This window comes from Pantherophis guttatus, chromosome 7, assembly GCF_059756535.1.
Source record: "Pantherophis guttatus breed Tessera chromosome 7, ASM5975653v1, whole genome shotgun sequence".
Classification (NCBI taxonomy): domain Eukaryota; kingdom Metazoa; phylum Chordata; class Lepidosauria; order Squamata; family Colubridae; genus Pantherophis; species Pantherophis guttatus.
This window is the reverse complement of record NC_142069.1, coordinates 71,834,836-71,849,193: the sequence shown is the minus strand read 5'-3', so window position 1 is coordinate 71,849,193 and position 14,358 is coordinate 71,834,836. Positions and strand designations below refer to the sequence as shown.

The 14,358-nt window shown below is 35.6% G+C and overlaps 1 protein-coding gene across 19 annotated transcripts in view; it reads right to left on the bottom strand.

Annotated features, from left to right (window-relative positions):
* The window catches only part of PLXNB2 (plexin B2), a 398,614-nt gene that overhangs the window by 199,674 nt on the left and 184,582 nt on the right, over positions 1-14,358 (bottom strand). For 2 of the 19 annotated variants that reach the window (XM_087874213.1, XM_087874220.1), the window contains one exon: positions 4,008-4,056. The exons of the other annotated variants lie outside the window; for them this stretch is intronic. The gene's annotated coding sequence lies outside the window, so the exon portion shown is untranslated. The remainder of the gene's footprint in view (positions 1-4,007; positions 4,057-14,358) is intronic. 19 annotated transcript variants of the gene reach the window in all.

Sequence of the window (14,358 nt, the reverse complement as noted above, 5' to 3'; positions counted from 1 at the left end):
TAAAACAAGTCAAAAATCAACCTTTTAAAGAAAATAAAATATTTTATTTTCTCAATTCAACGTATTAATTAGTTCCAAGACATATAGGCACAGCTGCAGATGGTTTTGTGTAAATAAGAAGCCCTATATTCATGAGGTTAAATAACCTGTTAATTGACCGACTGGATTGAGAAAAATCATTATACCCAGGGCCATCTTCTGTTGTTGCTGCCCTTGTCTTTGAAGATCTGATCCTATCTGATATATTAATATGCAAGAAGAGCTTTTATGGTTCCCCTCCCTTAGATAAGACTTTCTGCAAATCTTAAACAAGCCACATATCATCTGAGGAAAGTGAGTGGGCAGCTAGATGGTCACTGCCTTAATTGATAACATTAAGGTCTTTATCAGTATGTTGTACAATCTAGGAGGCAGTCTGTGGTGTACAATGCAAATCCTCCAGTATGGATTGTATTTCAATTTAGGCTTAGGAACAATTTATATATGCTAATTTATAAATCATGGTCAATAAGCCACAATATAATAAGCCAAACCAAGCAATTCATATTATGGTGTAGAGTACTTAAAATGGGACTTCAGCATCTCAAAGTAAAATAGGGTGTTAACAAAATATACAACTAGATAGGCCATACGCCATGCATAAGTGCACCAGTGTACCTACCATCCTTGTCCTAATATTACTTTTTACTTACTCTTTTCATGTATTCAAATTATGTTTATACTTTTACCTGTTATCTTATATATGCTTGACAAATAAACTTATGATTATGATTATGAAAACACAAAGGTCTCTTCTACTTTCTAGCTGCCAAGAGAAAAGTCACTTTTAAGTGCACAATGTTAGAATGAGAGTTATTTCTAACACCATTAAGAAGGCTGAATTAACCTTAGAGTGAAGAAACGGATCTAATGCCGCTCACAAAAAAGGCACAGAAAGAAGGCAGAAACTCCTGGTTTTGCTTCCGTAAAACTGTCTGTATGTAGGATTCTCATTGGAAAGTGGGACAATTGCTGGAGTTAGTACTGAAACAGTTACCTTTTAATAAATCCTCTTAACTAGACCTTTTGGATTCTCTTTCCTTGCATTAACTGCTTCTTGCCAGATTGCAAGGAGAGGAGTCTGACAGTTACACAGATACCAGCTTCTAAGATATGAACAGCCAAATTGCTGAAATATTAAAGGAAGACCTTTGTGAAAGAGGAAAAATTAGAAACAATTTAGTGACTACAATAAAGTCATAATCTACTTAGAAAATGTGGATTACATGATGAAATGTATCTAGTTAACCTACGGAGGCAATTATACACATGTAGCAGATGATTGCCAGATGCTGAGAGGGCCCTTCCTTCAACATGGCATCCTCGGTATATGTTCAGAAGTAGCATCTAGAATTCTCCACCAATGTTCAGCCATTTTCACTGGGAGTTCTTAAAAGGCTACATAAAAGTATGAAATGAAGGCCCATACAGGGATTCATTAAGCTTAATCATTAACCTTCTCTTACAGTATTGTGCTCTGGTCAATTTGCATTCATAAGCAAATTATGACTTTACTAAACCAATCACAATTTGATATGATCACATAGTTGGAAAATTATTGCAGGCAACTTCCAGTTTGATTCACACCCAGCACAATCCCAGCCACTTCCTACGTTCATATCAGAGAGAATAGAATAGAATAGAATAGAATAGAATAGAATAGAATAGAATAGAATAGAATAGAATAGAATAGAATAGAATAGAATAGAATAGAATAGAATAGAATAGAATAGAATAGAATTCTTTATTGGCCAAGTGTGATTGGACACACAAGGAATTTGTCTTTGGTGTATATGCTCTCAGTATACATAAGGAGAATAAATATATTCATCAAGAATAAAAAGATACAACACTCAGTGATAGTCAAGCTTACTAATAAGCTATCAAATTGTACTAGGAAACGAATAAAAACAACATAAATTGAAAGATACAAGCAACATGGTTATAGTAATAAGTGGGAAGAGAGTGATACTAGTAAGGAAGATAAGAATAATAGTAATACAGTCTTAGTAAATTATTTGACAGTGTTGTGGGAATTAGTTGTTAAGCAGAGTGATGGCATTCGGGAAAAAACTGTCCTTGTGTCTAGTTGTTCTGGTGTGCAGTGCCCTATAGAATCGTTTTGAGGTTAGAAGTTGAAACAATTTATGCCCAGGATGTGAGGGGTCTGTAGATATTTTCACAACCCTCTTTTTGACTCGTGCAGTATACAGGTCCTCAATGGAAGGCAGGTTGGTGGCAATTGTACAAGTAGTCCTCAACGTACAACTGTAATTGAGCTTGGAATTACAAGGGTAAATTGTGCCAGTCATTAAGTGAGTCACTCAAACTCTGGAGACAAACCATTCCAATCATTAATTGTTTTTACTGTCAAGAAATTTCTCCTCATTTCTACCCTGGATCTCTCTTTGATAAATTTCCATCTCTTACTTTTTACTGCCCTCAGGTGCATTGGAGAATAATTGACTCCCCTCTTCTCTGTGACAAATATTTGAAGACTGCTATTAAGTCACCCTAATTCTTCTTTATTTTCGACCAGGCATACCCAGATCCTGAATCCGTTCATCATATGGTTTATCCTCCAGTCTTATGTCCTCTATTCTGTCCCATTAGTGTGACTTGGTGGGCAGGAATGATGTATCCAACCCACATGAAAACTTTTTTAAGTTTAGGAAAAAAAAACCAATGACACGGTTTTGATGCAGGGAATTGTACCAAACTGTTGATGTTGATTTTGTACTTTATACTGTAATGATCAGAAAATATATGAAAAAAATTATAAAGGAAATACATTTTTCCTCTAATTTTAAGCAAAGCCAAACACATTAAACACAACTGAATCATTTGTAAATAGGACCAGTGGATTTTTTTTATTATTTCAAATAAGAGCTTTTAATTCTAAGTTTCCTTTTTTAAAGTAGAAGAAAGGTAAATGTAAACTTGTCAAGCAACGCTGACCAAAACTGAATTAATTTAAATACTTCAAATTCAATTTTTTATGTAAGATTAAAAAGAAACATTTGTTTTTCCCTATCTGCTGCTCATACATTTGAGCTTGGTTTTTTTAATATGTAAGGATTTACATTTGTCTTAGATAACTTCAGACTTGTCAAATAAATGCCCCAAGTGTTTTACAGAATGTTGACTATGACAGAAAAAAAACATTCTAGTATTTGGAGAATACAAGCTGTTTTTGCAGAAATCCTCCAATGATGATACTGATCACTGCTTCATTTGCTAAGATAATATTTTCCTCCAGAGCATAGTAAGGCATTTATTTACCTTATAAATTGTAACTTAATTTGTTCATAAATGATTTATGAAGCACAATGAGCTAAGCTAATCAATGCAAGCTTATATTTTAGAAATGTACACGTTTACAGAGCTACAATTGTCCCTATGAAAGCAAAGTACGTTATCATTTATCATTCTCAATTTAAATATTAAACTGACATGAGCCCATGAAGCAAACTATTGCAGGCATGAGGCTGTACCTGATTAACGATAACACATGAAAGTATGCACAGAAAAAATCTGCCAGTAATAATCAATATGAAGTGCACAGTAGCAAAAGCATTTTAAAATCTCTTGGAAAGCTTGTATTGATCAAACTGGCCTATGCGGCCTCCAATTTCTAACTGTATTCATTTCTGTATTACAAGCAGCAGGTTCTCACTTGAAACCTTTTCCTTAGGAGCAGTTTTTGAATTTTTCCAAATAGTGAATGGAGCATACACCACTCTCGTAGCAAATGGCTCTAGGAATGCAGAATAAATGATTCAGAAAAAGGAAACAGCACTAAGCTTGGGGGTTTAAGCAAAAACCTGGCATGCACAACGTAAAACAGATGTGTTGCAACAAGCCTAGTAATGGAGAAATGAGTTTACGCTTTGGATGAGAATGTTCAGTGGAGAGATGACTCTTGGTAGAGTTAAAAAAAAGAAGAAAGAAGCAATAAATTGGTTCACCTGATTGAACTTGTCATCCTTTCTGGAGGCTTTGTATGAAGTCTGAGATCTGTTTACACAAACACAAGGTTACCTAAAATAGTTTCATGGGCTGTCAACTTAGGATCATAATTAAGTTAATAATAAAACAGGCCGAGACCTCAATGAGTTTTCATTGAACACTTAGAATAGAATAACAGAGTTGGAAGGGACCTTGGAAGTCTTCTAGTCCAACCCCCTGCTTAGGCAGGAAACACTACACCACTTCAGACAAATGATTATCCAACATCTTCTTAAAAACTTCCAGTTTTGGAGCATTCACAACTTCTGGAGTGAATACTTCTGGACTTGAAATGATATACAACAAAGCAAAATGTATCGTTGAACATATACCACATTCAAGGTGATTTTTATATTTTTCAGTTATAAATAGTTACAAACATCCCATCAGGGTCCTTAGACAAGGAGAGAGAAACCTCAACTAATTCTCAAAGTGATGCTTGTATACCAATAGCAGCCCATCAAAAAGACTTCCCTCAACAGCACATGCACATAGAATATGTATTGATATGAGGATTTCTGCTGTCTCCCATTTATCACTCTGTGGACCCATAAGGAATCTCTTTTTAACAAATCAAGTTTTTTTCTTTATGAATGAGGCCTACTGACCAGTGTTTCCCAATTCATTTTTTTAAAGATATGTGGACTTCAACTCCCCAAATTCTCTAAATCCAGACACATTAACTTGGTAAGGTTGGGACACATTGTTGTAGACTATATAGGATAATGAAAAGATTTTGTTTTTCTTCCTATGTAACCATAAGCTTTTTTATAAGAAAAACAAAAGCACATCTTCTAATGAACTTGGCTAATGGGTAATATTAAAAAAGAATGAAAAATAATGTTTAATAAAAGTCAAAAGGTAGTAAAAGCAGTTTTCAGCCCAGACAACTTTTAAAAAATGATGAAATTCAAGCCAAGTTCTAGTGATAGAAAATTGATAGTATATCCTATGGAACCAGCTGCCCCCTGAGATAAGGAGAATCCAAGACCTTGGTGCCTTCCGCCGTGCCCTTAAAACTTTCTTTTTTCATCAAGCCGGGTTGGCTTAACATATTTTTAAATTTTAAATTTTAAATTGGTTTGTCATTTTAAACTGGGGCCAAATTAATATATATTCTTTTAATTGTTCTTAATGTTTGTATTGTATGTTTTTATCTGGCTGTACACCGCCCTGAGTCCCTTGGGAGAAGGTGCGGTATATAAATTTGAAATAAAATAAATAAATAAATAAGGTACTGTGTGTGTGTGTGTGTGTGTGTGTGTGTGTGTGTGTGTGTGTGCATTTCTCTGTTCTTAGCCTCTCATGGGTACCCATCGTATTATTGTGGAACCCACATTTTGAAAAAGTAAACTTGCATATTTTTGATTAAATCTATCTAGAGATAAAAACTTCCACTTAATAGACAAATGGAGTTTGGAAGGTGATTGGGAGAAATGATACACTGAAGGTGGTTCCCGCAGATAACCAGAATGTCTTTGGAGAACAGCCTTCATCATAAAAATATACTGACATCAAACATATGTTATATTTTATTGACGATCAAGTCTCTGAACTGCAAAAACCACAAGGGACAAAGAAAAACTATTTTTTTTCACAAATCTCTAAATCTAAATCAAAACATTGGAAGAGGAACTGATAAAAGATATAGAAGAACCAAAGGGAAAAAAAGCCTACAACCTTTAAGGGAGAGAAAAAAAATAAATAAACCAAGGCACAGAGGCATCAACAGAAATAGCAAGGCATTAAACTGAAATAGCAGTAAAACACAAAGCAGAGTCACAGAACTAAATCAATTTGACACATAACAGGGCCAACAGATATTGGCCTCTCCTTATGAAACTATCCCCAAAGCCAGTGAGTGGACATAGTTATACACCTTGGAAACTAAGTAATAAATCAGGTTCTATTGAATGTTATTGATTTACAGTCAAAAACCAACTAGGCGGGCAGGCAAGGTAGATATATACACGTGTTACAAGCAGATTAACAGATTTCAAGAGTAATTTAATTTCTTTTAGGAAAACGCCTTCTGATCAGTTTTAATAACTTTTATTAAGGATGATTTTCAACTAGAGTGTATAAATGTGGAAATTATATAAAACTATAAATTGGTTCAGCTGCAATGATCTAAAAAGGTTTTTCCTGTATTAATGTCAAAAACTGAGGAAAATTGCCAGCACCGACCTATGTTACCTGACTATTTACAAATAAGCCACAAAAACTGTCCTAACCACAAAGATTTTTTTTTTAAAAAAAGTTCAATTATTGACAATAAGGCACAAGAGAGGAAATATCAGACATTATAAAGTGCTCACATATTGGCTGTTGTATAACCATATTTAGAACTATTTTGTATGTTTTGCAACATATTAAATGTGACATCCACCGGCATTACTAAATACAGTCACAACTGTAGAAGGTAGAAATACACCACCTATTATGCAACCTCCAAAAAGTTTGCAACCATCAGCAAAAGGGGAAAACATGCAGGAACCCAGGATGAGAAGCATCATAACTCATCAGTCCTGGCAGGACAAAGAAGATAGCTGCAGACAACTTTCTCTGCTGAAAAATGAATTGGTCACTGATCCAGGAACTGAGCTCAGGACTAGAATGACATTCTTTCTTTCTTCTCAGTCTACCATGTCAATTGAGAAATAGTTTAAATGACTTTGCTCAGCATCTTTAGAGTGTTCAGATTTCTGTCTCTTCTTTGGTCTAGACAAAACTGCTCACTATTCTGATTGACTGGCCAGACTGTACTTCTGCAAATCCTTTATGTTCATTCAAAGCTTTTTAAAAACATGATCTGAAAAAGAATCAGTTTTCTCATTCTACTTTATAAAGTAAAAGTCCATGCAGATTAAATGCCTGAGGGCCAGTTAATTTTTCCCCCCCTGCAACATCTTCTAAAGAAACCAGCCTCATTGTATTATATTTCTGTCTTGCCTTGCCTTGCCTTGCCTTGCCTTGCCTTGCCTTGCCTTGCCTTGCCTGCCTGCCTTTCCTTCCTTCCTTCCTTCCTTCCTTCCTTCCTTCCTTCCTTCCTTCCTTCCTTCCTCCCTCCCTCCCTCTTCTTTCTTTTCTTTCTCTGTCTTCCTTCCTTCCTTCCTTCCTTCCTTCCTTCCTTCCTCTGTCTTCCTTCCTTCCTTCCTTCCTTCCTTCCTTCCTGGTTGATTTTGTCCATACGTATATGTCCTTTTCTTTTTAACCTTCCACCAGAGTCATTTTAGAAAATTCTAAATTTAATTTAATAATAATAATAACAACAACAACAACAACAACAACAACAACAACAACAACAACAACAACAACAAGCTAATCCTAAAGAACTCAAAGAAAAGATGAACCAACCTGTTCATGGCTTGGATAGACTATAAGAAAGCATTTGATTCAGTTCCCCATAGCTGGATCAAGAAATGCCTGGAAATATTAGGCATCAGCAGCAACATACAAAAAATCATGGAATCTTCAATGAACCTCTGGAAAACAAAACTTATGGCTAATGAAGAAGAACTGGGTGAAGTTGAAATTAAACGAGGCATTTTCCAGGGCGATTCCCTTTCACCCCTACTTTTTATACTCTCAATGCTACCACTGACAATCATTTTGAAGAAGATGAACTGTGGATATGAACTTGCAAAGAAAGGACTGAAAATCTCGCACTTGATGTACATGGATGATTTGAAGCTTGGTAAAGTTTGGTAAAACAAAAGCTGAACTGAATTTATTAATTGAAAACACAAAAGAATTCAGCCAAGACATTGGTATGCAGTTTGGAATTGACAAATGTGCAACAATAGCAACCAAAGCAGGCAAGATCATAAAAGAGGATGGAATAGAACTAGAGAATGAAGAAATGATAAAGGCAGTAAAATCAGAAGAAGGCTACAAGTACTTGGGGATTTTAGAAGCCTCTGACTTAATGCATAATAAAGTCAAGGAATTAACTTCAGCCAAGTACATTCGGCGAATTCGTAAGATATTAATGTCCAAATTGAGTGGAGGAAACATCATAAAAGCCATAAATACCTGGGCTATACCTGTGATTAGATACTCTGCAGGAATAATTGACTGGACCCAGATGGAGTTAGACAATTTGGACAGAAAAACAAGGAAGCTTATGACAACGAATCATGCCTTGCACCCTAAAAGTGATGTTGACCGATTATATTTACCAAGAGCAGAGGGTGGTCGAGGACTCCTACAAGTAAAGCAGACTGTGGAAGAAGAAAAATGCAGCTTGAATGATTACATCCAGAAAAGTGAAGAACCAATGATTAAGGAAGTAAATAAAGGAGGCCTTTTAAAGACAACTAAAACAAAAGCAGAATATAAGAAAGAAGTAATTGAGCAGCGAGCTGAAAATTGGAAACACAAAGCTCTGCATGGCCAATACTTGAAAAGTATTGAAGGCAAAGCTGACCAGAAACTAACTTGGAACTGGTTAAGATCAGGAGTACTGAAAAAAGAAACTGAAAGCTTTATTTTGGCAGCTCAAGAACAAGCCCTAGCCACAAACTGCATGAAGGCAAAAATTCAACATGTTACCACCAACAGCAAATGCCGCCTCTGCAATGAGAAAGATGAGACAGTCGACCACCTGATCAGTGGGTGCAGCAAAATTTCACAAACTGACTACCTACAACGCCATGACCGTGTTGCTAAAATCATTCACTGGAAATTGTGCCAGAAGTTTGGATTTGAGTACAGCAAAAACCACTGGGAACATCAGGTTGAGAAAGTTTTAGAGAATGAGAAACTCAAGATCTTGTGGGACTTTAGGATTCAGACTGACAGGCACTTGGTCCACAACACACCTGACATAATAATAGTTGAAAAGAAAAAAGTATGGTTCATTGACATTGCAATACCTGGTGATGCACGAATTGAAGATAAGCAGCAAGAAAAAATCACAAAGTACCGGGACTTACAAATTGAAGTTGAGCGACTGTGGAAAAAGAAATCGTGTGTTGTCCCGATTGTAATTGGAGCCCTCGGAGCAATACCCAAAGGGCTACCCCGCTATTTAGAAATTCTAAATTTGCCGGACTTGAACATTTTGACTCTACAAAAAACCACCTTACTTGGAACAGCTTACATCCTCCGACGATACCTTAACAGTTCCTAGGTCCTTGTTTAGGACTCGAGCTGCTGAGCTATTAACCAGCCTCAAAGGCTGTGAATCTCACTAAAGATTAACCAATAAATAATAATAGCAGTAGTAGTAGTAGTTAATCAATGAGCAAATTTGATGCTGGAATAAAAGAGATAATGATCACAACCTTCATGATTGACAGACTGATGATTTCTTATTTAAAATCCACTACTACTTAATTCATGGAAAGGAGAAAAGGTTAAAACTTTATACAAAATATCTTGAATTCCGCAATTAAATCAGCATATAAAAACACTTCAATTGGAACATCAGATTACTATTAAATATTGCATCTGAACTATATTAGTTTGGGAACCTGGTAGTGCATAAATTGTTTTGCATGTATTTCTAAACAGTAAACTGAAACATTAAATACAATATTAAATATATACTGTCACTTTGTTTTTAAAAGAAAAAAAAATCTGACAAACACAGACTTTAATGTAGGCAAGTTTATAATGCTTTCTTGCTCTCGCTATGGGAATTTCACCGTGTAAATGTAAACTTTTTAAAAAGTGCTAGTATAATGCAAATACAAATATGTGTGTTCAGCGTTTCCTAGTTTACCTCCAAGACTCAATCAGGTTTTGTATCATACAAAACACTGCTCTACTGCCTTAGACTTATTCAACAGTAATTACTTTGCCCTATTTATAAAAGGCAAAGTTGAGGACTATTTCAAAGCACATCAATGCTATCCTCACCTCCTCTTTTATTCCCCTCTTACACTCAGTAAACAAAAGAACAAGCCATGAAATTGCCTGATTCCAACTTAACTCATCCAGTCAGATATTTCATAGCTCTTACGCTGCAACAGCAATAAAGCAAACACTTAACTGTGAAATCTTAAAAATACATTCATTCATTTGTTTGCTTAACCTAAAGGATAGTCTTGATCATCACCCGAGGCAATATAATCATTGAAATCAAACCTATTTTATGTATTTCTATAGTTTGGGGTGGGGTGGGGGCTGAATGTGAAGTTTAGATTATTTAGATGCCCGTATAATTAAACAACTTCTTACCAATCAAGGGCGCCAGAGTCAATTTTCCACTATTAATTTCAGTCTTTGTAAATGTCAAAAACCAAAACTAAGCAACATAATGACTTAGTGTGATGTGTGAACTCAGCCTTAAACTGATTTTGAAGAAAGGTTTATATGATGGTAAGGGGCAAGAGGAACTGATGCCCAAAACATCTGCAGAACATCATGTAAGCCACTGTTTATATTTTTCTACATGCAAATAATGACACGAAAATCAGAAAGGGTTCTTTTCTGCTTGTCTCAGCCATTACACAAAGAATTCTAAATTATTTATTATAAATTCTATAATTTATACTGTAATTTATTTATTATAAATTTTAAATTATAATTCTAGGAGCCGTGGTGGCACAGTGGTTAGAATGCAGTATGGCAGGCTGACTCTGCCCACTGCCAGGAATTTGATCCTGACCAGCTCAAGGTTGACTCAACCTTCCATCCTTCTGAGGTGAGTAAAATAAGGACCCAAAGTGTTGGGGGCAATAAACTGACTCTGTTTAGAGAGTGCTGTAAAGCACTATGGAACAGTATATAAGTTTAAGTGTTATTGCTATTGATAAATATTAGACTGTGTCTTGGCACCCTGATAACAATGTGTACCAGCTACTGTTGACTAGTTTCAATTTTACATGGAAATCAAAGAATGAATGAGCAAGACAATTTTACACACACACACACACACACACACACACACACCCTAGAAACAGGTTGGAATTAAGCAAGTGACAAATATAAAAACTGCATTCCTTTGAGCCTGTTCTGCTTCTATAGATGATGCCTTTCAACTTTCACCATACTAACTGTTGAGGAAGAAAACTCTACAATATTGAAAAGGAAAAAAATCTCAACAATAAAATAGTGTTATAACTTAGAAAGCGAGACATAGTCATCAGAATCTATTGAAATGCCTAGGACTCATTTTTACTATTGATAAATATGAAATACTGAAGAAAAGAAATATAGCTCTGAATCTAAGATAGGAATAGGCAGAAGGGTAAAATGAATAGAACAGGATCCAATATTTTTCTTGGGATTTTTAAAATTCTGTTCTGTTATCTTTTTTAGGAGGAATTGTTTCTTTTAGTTAAGCTGATGTTATTTGCATAATTCAACAAACATTTTTTTTCACTCAATTTGAACATGTATGTATTATATGTACTAGGCTGAATTTCTGAGAGGGATAACAAAGTGCTAGGTTGATATGCAACACCTAGTAGCAAATCTGGTTTACTCCATATAAAGTCTGAAATAATGTTCAATTATATATTAAATTTGAAAGCCTTTTATTATGAGCTGTTTTTGTTTTGTTTAATAATCTCATTCTGTTATATTTCTTCATTCTTAGATAGACCTTTTCATTAAACTGAAGCTAAATGTATATTGTGCTTCTTATCTATTTGTACTAAACTGCAATCATTTTTTTTTATTCTGATGGTTTTTAAGAGATCTTGTAAAAAAAGTTAGGCATCTCGTGTCTTTTGTTTTCCAGCAAGATTAGTAATAAGAGATTTCTATGCAATACCAATAATTATATAGTATACATATATATACACATGCTATTAGCCAAAAACAAAATTTTCATATTCTTTTTCTTTTAAATCATCTTTAAGAGACACACACTTGCACACAAAAATGTTACAGATATAGTTTCAACAGATAAAAACTTGCTATATTTCAATTCTGGCTCATTTAAATATAAATAATTGTTCAGCTATGTTTGTAAATGCATATATTATGTCAATGAGTGTGTGTGGCATCAGGGATACTTATATTCAAGTCCAACCTTAGTCATAATGTGCTTATGATCCATTTGTATGAAACCGAACCAGTGGTGGGTTGATACCTGTTTGCCCCGGATCAGGCGAACTGGTAGCAATGGCAGGCTCTGCCCACCCGCCCGGATGCTTCCGCACATGCGCAGAAGCATCGCGCAAGCATGCCCACGAGCGAACCGTTAGTGACGGGTTTTGAAATCCACTACTGACCCTAACCCTATTCACAGTTTTCCCAGAGGTCATACTAAGGTTCAAAAGTATTAATACTCTTTATATCGTGCTTCTTCAAAGTACAATTTTTAACTTCCATCGAATGTCACAGGAAATACTATGCTCTATTCCAGGGGTCTCCAACCTCGGCAACTTTAAGACTTGTGGACTTCAACTCCCAGAATTCTGGGAGTTGAAGTCCACAAGTCTTAAAGTTGCCGAAGTTGGAGACTCCTGCTCTATTCTGATCTTTGTAGATATAGACACATCACAGCACCCAAAATATCTTTTCCATGGTCTTCATGTCTGCTCTACAAGTTCTAGTCTACTTCTAGACTGCATGTTTTTTTACTGTTGATGGTTGATCCTAAAAGGCAAAAATTATCTACCACTTTTATATCTTGATTATCAATTCTAAGGCAGGTTGTTGCATCTATTGTCATTAATTTTGTCTTTATATTCAATTCCAATTTTAAAATCAAACTAATCAATTTTCCTTCATATATTATCATATACATTGAATGAATAAGGAGACAATATACAATCTTGTCTTATTCTTGACTGATACAATCAAAGGTCTTTCTATAATCAATGAAGCATGTATTGACTTCTTTTTGGTATTCTTCTTGTTGGTTATTCCAGCCTACAACAATAAAGAGCAGGAATTCCAGCTCTGCCTGTTTCTTGATCTTGGCTATCTTGTCAGGCTAAGAGAGATAAACATTATCTCCTATCTTCCAGGTTTGGGGGGTGGTGGGTAGAGAAATGGAAGGAGAGAGTACCACATAGAGATCCTGAAAGAAGGCAGGATAAAAAAAATCTACTAAATAAATAAAATACAACTATATTTTCTATTTTTAGAAAGCAATATCTATATGTTGATAGCAAGAGAATAATTAATGTTGTATGGAATATAAAATAATACAGAAATAAAGAAAGTTAACATGTAACAGTGTGGGCTTATGCTTAATACTACTCACAGATAACATATGGAAATAATGAGATATGCATAAACTCAGTGAGTAATTAACTTTTGACAGGAGATCTAAATTCAATGCATTAGGCTTGTTTTCTTATACTTCTCTGTCCGGCATGCTGCTTGTTCAGTTAAGCAATCTTGGGATTCATGTCCATGTACAGGTGGACAATGAACATTAAACATTGGACATTGATTCAGTCATCTGTAGATGATAACCTCAGTTTTATTTCCTTTCAAGACTTCTAGGACTTTCTTTACAGTTCTGAATATAGCATATTGCAGTGTTTTTAGTACAGTATTACAGATTTTATTGGACATACCATACAACCTGCTGCTGAATTGGCCTTTTGAAATTTATCAAAGCTCTCTCATGATGATGGATGAGATACAGTAAAGTGGACAGATGGCAGACCACAATTGGCTAGAAGATTGTTATTTGGCTTGCAGTAACAAACTGGCAACAGTTTCTGAGCCCAATTGCTTAACCACAGTATCTCAATAATCACACCTGAATTAAGCTATCACAACCCTTGACCTGTAAAACACACACATACACACATACTCACACACACACACGTTCTATATCTAGTTTCCTTATAGCAATTTCATGATGCTCTGTAATTTCTGCCAATATTGTTTAAAGTAGAGGTGTCCAACCCTGGCAACTTTAAGTTTAATGGACTTCAACCTCAGAGTTGCTGGCTGCGGAATTTTGGGAATTGATGTCCACAAGTCTTAAAGTTGCCAAGGTTGGATCCCCCTGCTTTAAGGGTTTAGAAGCTAACAGGAAGCAGAATGGAAGAAAAGCTAAAACCAAAACTAGAAGATATTTACACCATTCTCAAGAAATCATAGATCAGCAGGTCACAGCTTAGCAGTAGAAAGAGCTTGACAGTACATGAATCCCAAGATCACTCCTCACCAACTCCAAATAGTGCTGGAAGAATTGTCATTAGAATGCTTGACAAAGCAATGGAAGAAAGAAGCAACGATGCCCTTGAAGTGATGTCCCGGTGCCTGGAGGCCGTGCCGATCTGGATGGGGAGGAATCCAACCCATCCAAGACCGAGTGGTTGTGATTTCCGACGTCCCGATATAGTCAGTTGGTGTCATCACTGACTATTGGGGGCGAATCATTGGCCC